The sequence below is a fragment of the Citrus sinensis genome, chromosome 3 (genome assembly GCF_022201045.2).
Source record: "Citrus sinensis cultivar Valencia sweet orange chromosome 3, DVS_A1.0, whole genome shotgun sequence".
NCBI lineage: Eukaryota > Viridiplantae > Streptophyta > Magnoliopsida > Sapindales > Rutaceae > Citrus > Citrus sinensis.
In genome coordinates, this window is record NC_068558.1 from 30,000,259 (window position 1) to 30,014,005 (window position 13,747).

The window sequence follows — 13,747 nt, forward strand, 5'->3', positions numbered from 1 at the left end:
TAGCAAACCTGTCCAAGAACTTTCAGGTTCATGTTTTGCACTTCAAAAATTCATAACTTAATGGTCACTCAATGAAATCAGTCAAATAAACTTAAAATCATTGAGAATTCATAAAATTATATGAATATAATTTTTATAGATCCTTCTAAAGTCTTTTAACATCTAAAATAATTTTATTATCAGCCATCGCAATTCTAGAAAGCAGTTTCCAGAACTGTAGCGGCCCAACATAACGATTTTTAATAATTTTTGTACTCAACGAAAAATTATGAAATTAAATATGCAGTAATTAGACATAACGAAGATTAAACAGAAAAATCAACATAATTTGCAAACATCATTTGGAATTTTCCAGCACCACTGTTCCAACTTCAAAAATTCACAAAAAATTGATTACTTGGAATCTCTTTGCACGTAATATATCACTGAAAACCTTATGATGTATAATTTAATTTAATGAAAACTCCGTGCAGAAATGAAATCAATAATAAAGGAAAAATAATAATAAAATCACAGCAGTCATGTCTCATCATACCTAGCTAGTCATTCATGATAAAGAGAACAATGTGTGCTTTTATTATCAAAAACATATATTAGAGAACATGTACTAGAGGAGGATAATTACCTCAAAATTAATTTCAAACGTGCATAAAAAAAGCCTAGAATTCTTTGCTTTTATACGGTTATTATGTTAAAGAGTTTTAATTGTAGAGAGAAAGAAAGAGTTTGAGTTTTATAAATATACTTTTAAAAAAATAAATAAATAAAAGAATTATTCTTTATCTCAAATAATGCTAATTCAAATAATTTAACACAAACAAACGATAAACAACTAAACAAATAAGCATTAACAAACAAACAAGGAACAATTATTACAGCAGTAGCCCAACATACCGATTTTAATAATTTTTATACTCAACCAAAAATTATGAAATTAAGCATATAGTAACTAGACATAATGAGATTAAAAGAAAAATCAAAATAATTTTCAGACATCATTTGGATTGTCATAAAAATCGGCAAAATTAGACCTGCTGCTGAAAATGAAAAATTTCCATCACCATTGTTCCAAATTCGAAAATTCATAAAAAATTAGTTATTTAGAATCTCTTCACACAAAATATGTCATTGAAAACCTTCGGAATTTCTATGGAAACTTTCGTGCAGAAATTGTGTCAAAAAAATAAAGGGAAAGCATAATCAAATCATAGCACTCATGCCTCATAATGCTTAGATAGTCATGTTATTCCCTAAATCTTCATAAGAATCCAGATTAAAATTATTGAGTACTATAATTTCGAAAGCGTACCTGAATCCATCGTTGTTGCACAAAGATTTCTTGATTTTAAGTGATGGTCTTCCAATCTAATCTCTTCTCCTTAATTAATAATTCTCGTTGAGAGGATTTTTTGAATTACTAAGAGTTAAGAGAGATAGGGGACCATAACCTCCTTTTCAAAATAATGTAATCGACAGTTTTAATAAAAAAACCGTTTAGCAGTTATCATGTGTTTATTATCACTTCAGCCCCTCATTAAAGTGATAATTAAAACTCTGGTATCTATGCATTTAACCCACAACAATTATACCCTTAGCCATTTAATTAGTATTAAATAGATCACATAATTATTAGATAACTAAATAATAGCACACACATTTTATTTGTTTCATGTGTGGCCCCGAATATTAGATGTTTAAGCCCATAGATGGATTTGGTTAGCTTACAAACCATATTCTTTGGATCTCCTGACACAAAATTTTCTGATTGTACCATATAAATTGTTTCATCTACGTCACCATTGAGGAATGCTGTCTTAACATCCATCTGATGTAACTCAAGGTCAAAATGTGCAACAAGTGCCATAATTGTCCTAAAAGAGTCTTTCGTAGAAACCGGAGAGAAAGTCTCTTTATAGTCAATTATTTCCTTTTGAGTAAAGCTTTTAGCTACAAGACGTGCTTTATATCTCTCCACATTACCATTTGAATCTCTTTTAGTTTTAAATATCCATTTACAACCAATGGGCTTCGCACTAGAAGGTAATGCGATAAGTTCCCAAACTTTATTGTCTTGCATCCACTTGTACTCTTCATTCATGGCTTCAATCCATTTGTGAGAGTTGGAACCTTGCGTGGCTTGATGGAAATTGATTGGATCATCTTCCATCACTCCAGTTTCATCCCCATATTCCTAAAGAAATACTATGTAATCATCCGGAATTGCATTTCTCCTTTTTGCCGTGGATCATCTTAATTGCACAGGCTCTTGAGGTTGTTGAGTTTGATTCTCAGGAACAATTATCTCATTTTGAATGAGGGGTTGAACAACATTGTCTAATGATTGAGGATCCAAATTTACTTCTTGCTTAATGACAGGTATTGAAACCTGTACATTGTCAAAAGCAACAGTGGATCTCTCTTCCTCTTCAAAGACAATTGTCCTCACTGGATTTCTCTCCCCAAACTCAACATCCTAAAACAATATTGCAATTCCCGTCTAAAAAATTAATTGTGTAATAGAATCATAAAACTTAAACCCCGTTGCTTATAGTTTTGGAGTCCAATTTCTTTTCATGAGGCCTATAAGGCCTCGCTTCAGCTGGACATCCCTAAATATGTAAATGCTTTAGACTAGGCTTTCGATCCGTCCAAAGCTCATATGGCGTTTTAGCAGCCACTTTAGTTGGCACTTGATTTAAGATATAAGCTGTTGTTTTGAGTGCTTCACCCCAGAGTGATTCTGGTAAAGTAGAATAACTAATCATACTCCTCACCATATCCTTAAGAGTTTGGTTTCGTCTCTTAGATACACCATTCATGCTAGGTGATCCTGGCATGGTATATTGAGGGACAATTCCACATTCTTCTAGGTATTTAGCAAACGGTCTTGGGCGTTGTTCACCTGAACCATCATATTTATCGTAGTATTCACCACTACGATCAGACCTGACGTTTTTAATCCTTTTGTTGAGTTGTAACTCAACTTCGGCTTCAAACATTTTGAACACATCCAAAGACTGTGATTTTTCATGAATTAGAAATATATAGCCATATCTCGAATAGTCGTCTATGAACGTAATGAAATACTGTTGACCATTCCAAGTAGCTGTGGGGAATGGTCGACAGACATCTGTATGAATTAATTCTAAGACGTCTGAAGTTCTGTAGGCTCCTAATTTCTTACTTTTGGTTTGTTTTCCCTTGATACACTCAATACAAACATCAAGGTTTGTAAAATCAAGAGATCCTAAAATCCCATCAGATACTAATCGCTCAATTCTAGCTTTAGAGATGTGACCTAAGCGTTTGTGCCATAATGAGGCTTAATTTTCTTTATCTAATTTACGCTTTGTACTTCTGGAACTAAAATGCAGGTTTTCATTATAACTTGAAACAGTTTCTAACAAATATAGATTGTCATAAGCATTAAGCAAACCGGTTCCAATAACATTAAAATTGATAGATAAACTAAATTGTCTGTTTACAAATGAACAAGAATAACCAGATTTGTCCAAAATAGAAACTGAAATCAAATTCCGTCTAAAAGACGGAACAACAAAAGTATCTAACAAATCCAAATAACAACTAATTTTCATAAGTAATCTAAAATGCCCAATTGCTTCAACTTCTACCGTCTTGCCATCTCCTACATAAATGCCTCTTTCAACATCACTTGGCGGCCAGTAGCTCAGGCAACCCTACAGTGAAACACAAATGTGAGTAGTAGCACCCGAATCTATCCACCATGTGTTTCTTGGTATTGAAGCTAAATTAGTTTCAGAACAAACTAAAGTAAGAAATGTACCTTTCTTTACGCGCCATGCATGATATTTTTGACATTCCTTCTTCACATGTCCAAGCTTGCCGCAGAAGAAACAACCATGCTCGGCCTTTGGTTTCTTTGGCTCTGGACCCTTAGAAGCAGCAGCTTCACCCTTTTTCTTTCTTTTGCCCTTATCTTTAAAAGTGCTTACAATATATGCATATTCAGTTTTCTCTTGCTTCAATCTCTCTTCTTCTTGCACACAAAAGGAAATCAATTCATTGAGATTCCACTTCTCTTTCTGACAGTTGTAATTGACTTTGAATTGATTAAATTGTGCTGGGAGAGAAATAAGGACCAAATGCACAACTAAATCATCAGATAGGTCGAGCCCTAATGCCTTAAGCTTAGAAGCAAGATGAGACATCTCCATGATGTACTCCCGAACGTTTCCCTTGCCTTTATACTTCATTGAAATCAAGCTCGCTAAATGCGTACTTGTTTCAGCCTTATTATTTTTTGTAAAACATTTTTGAATTTCGGCAAGAAACTCACTAGCACTTGTAACCTCATCGATTATAGCACTCCTAAATACTTCTGGAACACCGCGCTTTATGATCATAAGACTCATCCTGTTAGATTGATTCAACTTCTCATAGTACAACACATCCTCAGATGTACTATCATCAGTGAGTTCGTCCAGCTTAGGGTGTCTGAATGATAAGTCTAGATCCATGCAGCCTAAGAGAATCATCATATTCTCTTTCCAATCCTTAAAATTAGTCCCATTCAGAACCGAGATACTATTCATATTTATAGATATAGAAGTAGCAGACAAAAAAGCTGAATCGAGAAAAAAAGTAAATAAAATATAAATAAATAAATAATGCTCACATTAAACAACTCAATTAATAATCTTTAAAATTTAAAAGCAAATTATAACAATTCAAGATACCTAGCACAACATTAGTAACAAGTCTTTGGACTATAATACTAACTGTAAATGGTACTCTTGTTGCAATGATCAAATTTTGACAATAAGTTATGTCAAGTAATGAACCTATATTTGGATTAGTACATTACTCACATTAAGTTATCCTAATAATCGTCATAAATTTACCATCACAAGTGTGTGTGCAATTAGGCCAAATATTAACCTTCCTTAGGGTCGATTAACATCCGCAGGAATTTCACAAACACAAACATCTAACACCCCAAATAAACTAATCTACACAAGAGATATCACTTTGGTGACTTCCCGCTTTAATTAGTATATTTTCAATGTTAGACCAATAATTAACATAAATGTTACAAAGCATTTTAATTTAAAGATTATAAAACCGGAATTGTACAAATCAAATTGATTTGATTTCATTAGCATATTATATATTTGCCTAGTTTGAAACCAATTATAATGCACTTAAAACATGGCCACTGAAAGAATTAAAAAAACTCAATTCATGTGATTGAATTTGAAATCATTATTAAACCCGAAACCGTGACATACATGGCCACTGCAACTTTATTGATTTGATTTAATTTAAAATTATAATTAAACTGAAATCGAAATTAGAACATGCATGGCCACCTAACTTAGAATCAAAGCAAGATCTTGAAACTTTGCACATGATTTCACGTGTGCAATCCACCAATAGTTTCGTTTCGTCATGAGGCCAATAAAACCAATTCAAATATTCCCGATAACTAAGTCAAGGATTAACAGTTTAATTCTAATATAACCATTAATCAATAATTACAACTCAATAATCTAATCATAGATGAGGCTCTGATACCACTTGTTATTCCCTAAATCTTCATAAGAATCCAGATTAAAATTATTGAGTATTATAATTTTGGAAGCGTACCTGAATCCACCATTGTTGCACAAAGATTTCTTGATTTTAAGTGATGGTCTTCCAATCTAATCTCTTCTCCTTGATTAATAATTCTCGTTGAGAGGATTTTTAGAATTACTAAGAGTTAAGAGAGATTGGGGACCATAACCTCCTTTTTAAAATAACGTAATCGACAGTTTTAATAAAAAACCGTTTAGCAGTTATCATGTGTTTATTTTCACTTCAGCCCCTCATTAAAGTGATAATTAAAACTTTGGTATCTATGCATTTAACCCACAACAATTATACCTTTAGCCATTTAATTAATATTAAATAGATCACATAATTATTAGCTAACTAAATAATAGCACACACATTTTATTTGTTTCATGTGTGGCCCCGAATATTAGGTTAATTAAAAATTAATCTAACAAGTCATTCATGATAAAGAGAATAATGCATGCATTCATCATCAAACACATAAGATTAGAGAACATGTATTAGAGAAGGATAATTACCTCAAAACTTCTTTCAAATATGCTAAAAGAGAACCCTAGGATTCTTTGCTTTTCTAGGTTTAATAGGAAGAGTTTAAGTTTATAAAAACACTTGCTTTTATACAAATACATTATACGATAATGATAATATTCTCTGATAATTTATTTTAAAAACAAAAATAAAAAATTATACCTTATCTCAAATAATGCTAATTAAAATAAATTAACACAAACAAACAATATACAATTAAATAGATTAGAATAATCCAACAAACAAGGAACATGTGTTACAATTTCTCCCCTACAATTTCTCCCCAGTAAAAAAGAATTCATTCTCAAAATTTAGTATGTTACCTCAATCATCAACAAGTTGAGGATACTTTTCCCTTATCTCAACCTCTCGCTCCTAAGTAGCCTCCTCTACAGTATGATTCATCCGGCGAACCTTTACTAGTGGAATGACTTGAGTTCTTAAGACTTGCTCTTTCTTGTCAATAATCTCCATTGGTTGCTCTTCGTAAGTCAAAACATTCGAGATTTAGAGAGGTTGGTAATCCAATAGGCTTAAGAGGCTTGGAGGCAAGGTTATTCAATAAGCAATTGTACCAATCCTTTCAATAATCTAAAAATGCCCAATAAACCGTGGGTTGAGTTTGCCTTTCTTTCAAAATCGAAAAACACCATTCCACAGTGAGACTTTCAAGAAGATATGGTCTCTAATATGAAACTCCAGATCTTATCTATGCCGATCAACATAACTTTTCTATATGTTTTGAGCTATACGGAGACTGTTGATAAGCTTAACCTTATCTGCAGTAATCTAAACCAATTTTGGCCCTAATAACTTGCTCTCACCAACTTTATCCCAACAAATGGGTGATCAACACTTCCTCTCATAAACAGCTTCAAAGGGTGCCATACCAATGCTAAAGTGAAAGTTGTAGGCAAACTCCACCAAAGGCAAGTGATCCCCCCATCTATCTCCCAAATCCAGTAAACAAGCTTGCAACATGTCCTCAAGAGTTTGGATAGTTCTTTCTGACTGACCATCCATCTTAGGATGAAAGGCTATACTAAAACGCAACTTAGTACCAAAACTCTTATGCAAGCAGCCCAAAAACTTAAAGTGAATCGTGGATCTCTATCTGAAACAATAGACATTGGCACTCCATGAAATCTCACTACCTCTTCAAGAAATAACTCTGCCAACTGCCAAAGTTTGATGGTACTTTTGACTGGTAACACCATCATCAACTACTCTAAACTCAGAACAACCACTTTTTACTTCCTCGACGGTCTTCTGAGTTTAGGATCTTCCTTTTGTGCTGTCTTGATTCTATCTATCAAGGTAGGTTGAACACTTAAGTTATATAAAACATTCGTCTCACCACGTGTAACCAATTCAATTCCCATCTTTCTGAAGTCCTTCTATATATGGCCTTAAGTAGTAATCATATGTTCTAACCAAAGAAGAGTTACAGCGGGCGAAGTAGGAACCCCATATAGCCCATCTTCAAAGGGGCGTAGCGCTTGCTTTTCACTCTCAAGACAAGACAATGGTCTCTCTCTTCTGTCCCGTTCTTCCTTCGGAGGTCAGGGCAAAAGAGCTTTCCTACTGGTCTGAAGTGAAGTACTCAATTAAGAACTCTATAGCTATCTGTTCGCCTACTTACTAGACTGACGTAGGCTACCTGAGCAGGATTATCCTGCTCGTGCCTCATAAAAAGAAAACGGTGGTAGAATGATAAAAAAAAAATTCTATAAAGCCCTCTCACTGGCCAAGTGGACATAACGTAACCACAGTTATGCCTGTTTCGGTATGCTAGCATATGGGAATTTGTTTCAATATTCCATGGACTCGTTAGTCACTCTTCATGATTGGGGTTGGTTGGCGAGGTGAGGTCTAACCGGATAACTTCCTACTCAGAGCAACGACCACTACATTTGCCTTAATAGGATGGTAATTGATCGAACAGTTATAATCCTTCACTAGCTCAACCATTTTCTTTGCCTTAAATTTAGCTCCTTCTAGGTGAACTAGTACTTCAAAACTCTTGTAGTTCGTATAGATCTCACAAGTCTCACCATAAAGGTTGTGTCTCCAGATCTTCAAGGCAAAAACTACAGTTGCTAGCTCTAGATCATGGATTGGATAATTCTACTCATAACTCTTTAATTGTCGCGAAGTATAAGAAACCACTTTACCATGTTGCATCAGCACATATCCCAACCCTTTTCTAGAGGCATTGCTGTAAATAATGTATCCATCATCATCAAATGAAATAGTCAAAAGAGGTGCAGAGACCAACATGTTCTTCAACTCTTGAAAGATTTTCTCTCAGTCCTCATTTCATTTAAACTTCACATTCTTCCTGGTCAACTTGGTCAAAGGAACTACAAGATTGAAGAACCCATTCGAGAACCCATTCACAAATCTCTGATAATATCCAGCCAAGCCTACAAAATTACTAACCTCAGTAATGTTAGTCAGTCTTGGCCATTTCACCACTTCTTAGCTGGATCAACTAATATACCATCCTTATAAACCACACGGCCGAGGAAAACCACACGGTCTAGCCAGAATTTACACTTCTTAAACTTTGTATAAAGCTTTTTTCCCTCGAAGTGTTTGAAGAACCACCTTCAAATGCTCTTCATGCTCCTTCATAGTCTTAGAGTACACCATAATGTCATCAACAAACACAATAACAAATCGATCAAGATATAATTGTGATTACTCTATTCATTAAGTCCATGAAGGTTGCAGGGGAGTTAGCTAACCCAAAAGGCATTACCAAAAACTCATAATGCCCATACCGACTACGAAAAGGAGTCTTTGGTACATCATCGTTCTTCACCTTAAACTGATAGTACCAGATCATAAATTGTAACATATGTGAAAATAAATAAAAATGAGGCGGTTAAAAAGTTAAAAAAAGCAAAAGAGGAAGCTGGAAAATAGGGGAAACATATACATGTGTGAGAGAGTAAGAGAGAAGCTGTCAAAATAGACCTAAAAACCCGACCCGTTTGACTCGTGAACGTGACCCAACCATATCTCGTGATTCTAGCCACCACTCTGGCCAAGCAAGGTATCAACCGGAAGCCCATGAGACGCCGATCATACCCCAGTTGTCATTGTCGCTGAAAACTAGTAGGATCGCCACCGTTACCAACTTGAGAAATCGCACCCGAAAACCCATCACCACTGTCGTTGATTCTACCAGAATTTTGCCACATAACCACCTTAATTTTGTTCCCCATGACTCCCTCTTCCATTTCCGACCATCCATAGCCACCGGGAGTCACTGTTTCGCCGCTAATCAATTGTTGGAATTTCACGGCTACTGAGCTAGATTCTGATGTCATTGTTGCACGTTGGAGCTCACCGCAGGCACTATTAGACTCAACTTGATTAGAACTTTCAGACGTGAGCTTCCCGGCCAGCGTTGACTAAATTCCAGTGACCGTTGACCGGCAAGGGCATTTCGTTAATTTCACACTATAAGGGCAATTTTGTAATTTCGGAGCCTGTGGATATTTTAGTAATTCCTGAAATTGAGGATTGGGTATAATTATGATTTCGAGGGTAATTTACGATTTCAGAGTATTTTAACGATTTATGGATTTGAGGGTATTTTAGTAATTATATCGACACGGGAGTTGTAAATTATGGATAGATGTTCGTTTCGGTTGTATTGCATAAATTTAGTCGTAATTCCGATTTATAGAAAATAATTATGTTGTTTCCTTGATTTAGGAGGATCCGCGAGCGAGAACCAATTCGCGGACGTGGACAATAACCGAGCATGAACACCATCACTGTGAGTGGAATATACAAAACCTATTTTCATAGTTGATTATGATAGTAAAGTATGTTTGCCAAATAAGTATTTTGAATGTTCTGATTTAATGATTTTCTCGAAATGGATTTTATACACGCATTGATATGATTATTGCTTTTAAAGTAAGAATTAATTTTTAAAAACTACTATCCACTCATTGATCTCACTGAGTTTTATACTCATCCCGTTTTGATTATATTCCCCCCTACCAAGAGGTTGCAGGTACACCAAATCTATCCAGCGACTGTAAATATATTTTGAGTTTTGGCCATGTGATGGTGTTAGAAGATATAGATGATTTTTATTAGGATATCCTGATTGTCTCGTTATTTTGGGATTGTATAATTTTGTTATATTATTCTTTTGGGATTAAGAATAATCTTGAGTAAAACTCAGCATTTTAGTTGAGGATGTTGGTCATTGGAGTTTGTTGTATGTTGAATTATTTTGAAAGTGTTTATTTTATAAATTTTCGGATTAGGAGTGTTATATTTATAAAGGAGACTGCTGAATTTTTGGCAGAATCTTTACTAATTAGATTATTATCAATCCAATTTGGATAAGGTTAGATAGACTCACCCTGGGGTTCGGGGCGGGTCGTTTCAGTTGGTATCAGAGTATCGTTTTAGATTTTGTAGACTTTGTTGTCTTAATAAGAATAAGTTTTATCTTTATTAAAGTTAGAATTTATATCTTGTAGGCACCATCATGCTTCGTCGTAACAGTAGATGTGGTCGTGGCCATACTAGGCCAGTAGCTGGGTTGACTTCTTGTAGTGTACCTGCGGGGGAAAGTGAACCTGTGAATGAGGGGGTAGTTGAATCCTCCATGCATGAAATTGCACAACAAGCACCAGGGAATGCCCCGAATATTGAGTAGTCATTTGATAGGCTAGCTCAAATTATGACTACAGTTGTGCAAAATCAGACTCAAGCACATGCTGGTAACGCAAACACTATTGAGCGAGTGAAGAGTTTAGGGGTGAGGAGCTTTAATGGTTCCGGAGAACCACATGAGGCTGAGTCATGGTTTGTTAAGTTAGAGCGCATTTTTGACGTGATGAAGTGTTCAGAGGATGACAGACTATCATTCACCACTTTCCTACTCGAGGATAGAGTTTACCATTTGTGGTAGACGGTGGAGAGACGATATCAGGGGCATGCTGCGATTACTTGGGCCATTTTCCATAAGGAATTCTACGATCATTATTTTCCTCCTGTGTATCAGGATATTAAACGGAGTGAATTCCTTCAGTTGGTTCAAGGATCTCTGACAGTTGAGGAGTATGAGAAGAAATTTTTAGACCTCTCAAGATTTGCTACATCTGTAGTCAGTAATGAGAGAGAGAGAGATGCAGGCGATTTGAGGAGGGCCTCCAATTTGATATTCGCACCACTGTGACTGCATTACGATATACTGAGTTTGGAGAGGTAGTTGAGGTAGTTAGGAGAGTAGAGCATAGTATTTCAAAAGGACGCAGAGTTTACGCACTGAAGCAGAAGCATAGCCAGAGCTGTGCAGAGGGTGGTTCTAGTAGTGGGCCACCCAAGAGAGGGGGCATTCCTATGAGTTATTCTGATATTACGCAAAGGAGTCAGGGTACAGGCTTCACGGGAGACTCGAGACAAGCTGTCAGTCGTAGCTCAGTGCAACCATCAGTGGGGAGTAATACTAGGAATCAGGGACAGTACGACCGCAGTGGTAGGGGATGTCATGATGATCGTTCTAGGAGTGTCCAGCAGACTTGTTGCCGTTCATGTGGCAGGAATCATCAGCCTGGAAACATAAGGAGATTATGCCTTACTTTATCTCAAGGTGATAGTTCTACAAAAAGGACAACCTCATGGTATCAGCCTTCCTCTGGTCAGTCTCAGGGTCAGAAAAGAGTGCAGACAGTTGGTTTTACATCTACCTCTAGGAGTTAGACAACTGCTCCAGATCAGAGAGGTTAGCCTGGTCGACCTCATACTCAAGCTCGAGTTTTTTACTTTGACATAGCAGGAGACATGTGCTGCACCAGAAGTTATTATGGGTATATTATCTATCCTTGGCCGCGAGGCTCATATTCTTATTGATCCTGGATCCATACACTCCTTCGTTTCCCATACTTTTGCTATGCACATAGGGCGAGAGCCCGAATTGCTAGATTGTGGTTTAGTTATTCGTACACCTACCAGAGAGTCATTACTTGCTGAGAATGTGTATCGGGATTATATGATTAGAATGAGTGAACATGAATTTGAGGCGAATTTGATTTCCTTAGACATCCATGACTTCGATGATATTTTGGGCATGGATTGGGTTGAATCTCATCATGCTACGGTGGATTGTTTCAAAAAGGAAGTTATGTTTAAAAAGCAAGGCAAACTTGAGGTGAAATTATATGGGGAGCGCAAAGTTCTACCCTCATGTGTTATATATGTTATTAGTGCAAGGCAGTTGCTAAGAAAACGATGCTCAGCTTATTTAGCTTATGTGATAAATACAGAAGCTCAAGAATTAAGATTGGAGGATATTGCAGTAGTCAAAGAATTTTCAGATGTATTTCTAGATGAACTTCCTGGGATGCCACCTAACATGGAAGTTGAGTTTTCTTTTGACTTAGTCCTTTGAACATCTCCTATATCTATGGCACCATATAGGATGGCTCTAGTAGAGTTGAAGGAACTAAAGGTTCAATTGCAAGAGTTGATGGATAAAGGGTTTATTAGACCTAGTGTGTCCCCGTGGGGAGCTCCAGTCTTGTTTGTTAAGAAAAATGATAGGACTTTTAGATTTGCATCGACTACAGTTAGTTGAACAAAGTTACTATACGCAATAAGTATCCACTTCCACGTATTGATGACTTATTTGATCAACTCTAGGGGCAAAAGTATTTTCTAAGATCGATTTGCGCTCAGGGTACCAATAGCTTAGAATTAAAGATGTTGATGTTCCTAAAACAACATTTAGAACTCGTTATGGACACTATGAATTTTTAGTGATGCCATTCGGGTTGACAAACGCTCCAGCAGCTTTTATGGATCTTATGAAAGAGGTATTTCGTCCATACCTGGATCGGTTTGTGATTGTATTCATTGATGATATCTTGGTGTATTCAAGGAGGAGGTGCATGCAGAGTATTTGTGGATTGTTTTGCAGACTTTGAGACAAAAACAATTGTATGCCAAGTTCAGCAAGTACGTGTTCTGGTTAGACAGAGTAGTATTTTTGGGTCATGTGAATTAGCTGAAGGTATTTATGTTGATCCTCAAAAGATTGAAGTTGTTGTAAAATGGGAACGGCCTACAAATGTCTCAAAGATTTAGAGTTTCCTTGGATTAGCTGGTTACTATTATAGATTTGTGAAGGGATTCTACAAGATTGCTACTCCTCTGATACGGTTAACCATAAAGAATGCTAAGTTCCAGTGGGATGATGATTGTGAAAAGAGTTTTCAAGAACTTAAGACACGTTTGACCTCAGCACCAGTTCTTCCACTTCCGTCTGGTAATAAAGGATTTATGGTATACAGCGATGCCTCTAGACAGGGATTGGGTTGTGTGTTGATGCAGCATGGCAAAGGGGTGGCTTATACTTCTAGACAACTTAAAAAGCATGAGCAAAACTACCCAGCACATGACTTAGAGCTAGCAGCAGTGGTGTTTGAACTCAAGTCATGGAGGCATTACTTATATAGGGCAACGTGTCAGATTTTCATCGATCAAAGAGTCTCAAGTATTTATTTACTCAAAAAGAGCTAAATTTGAGACATGGGAGATGGATCAAACTGATTAAGGACTACGATTATACTATTTATTATCATCC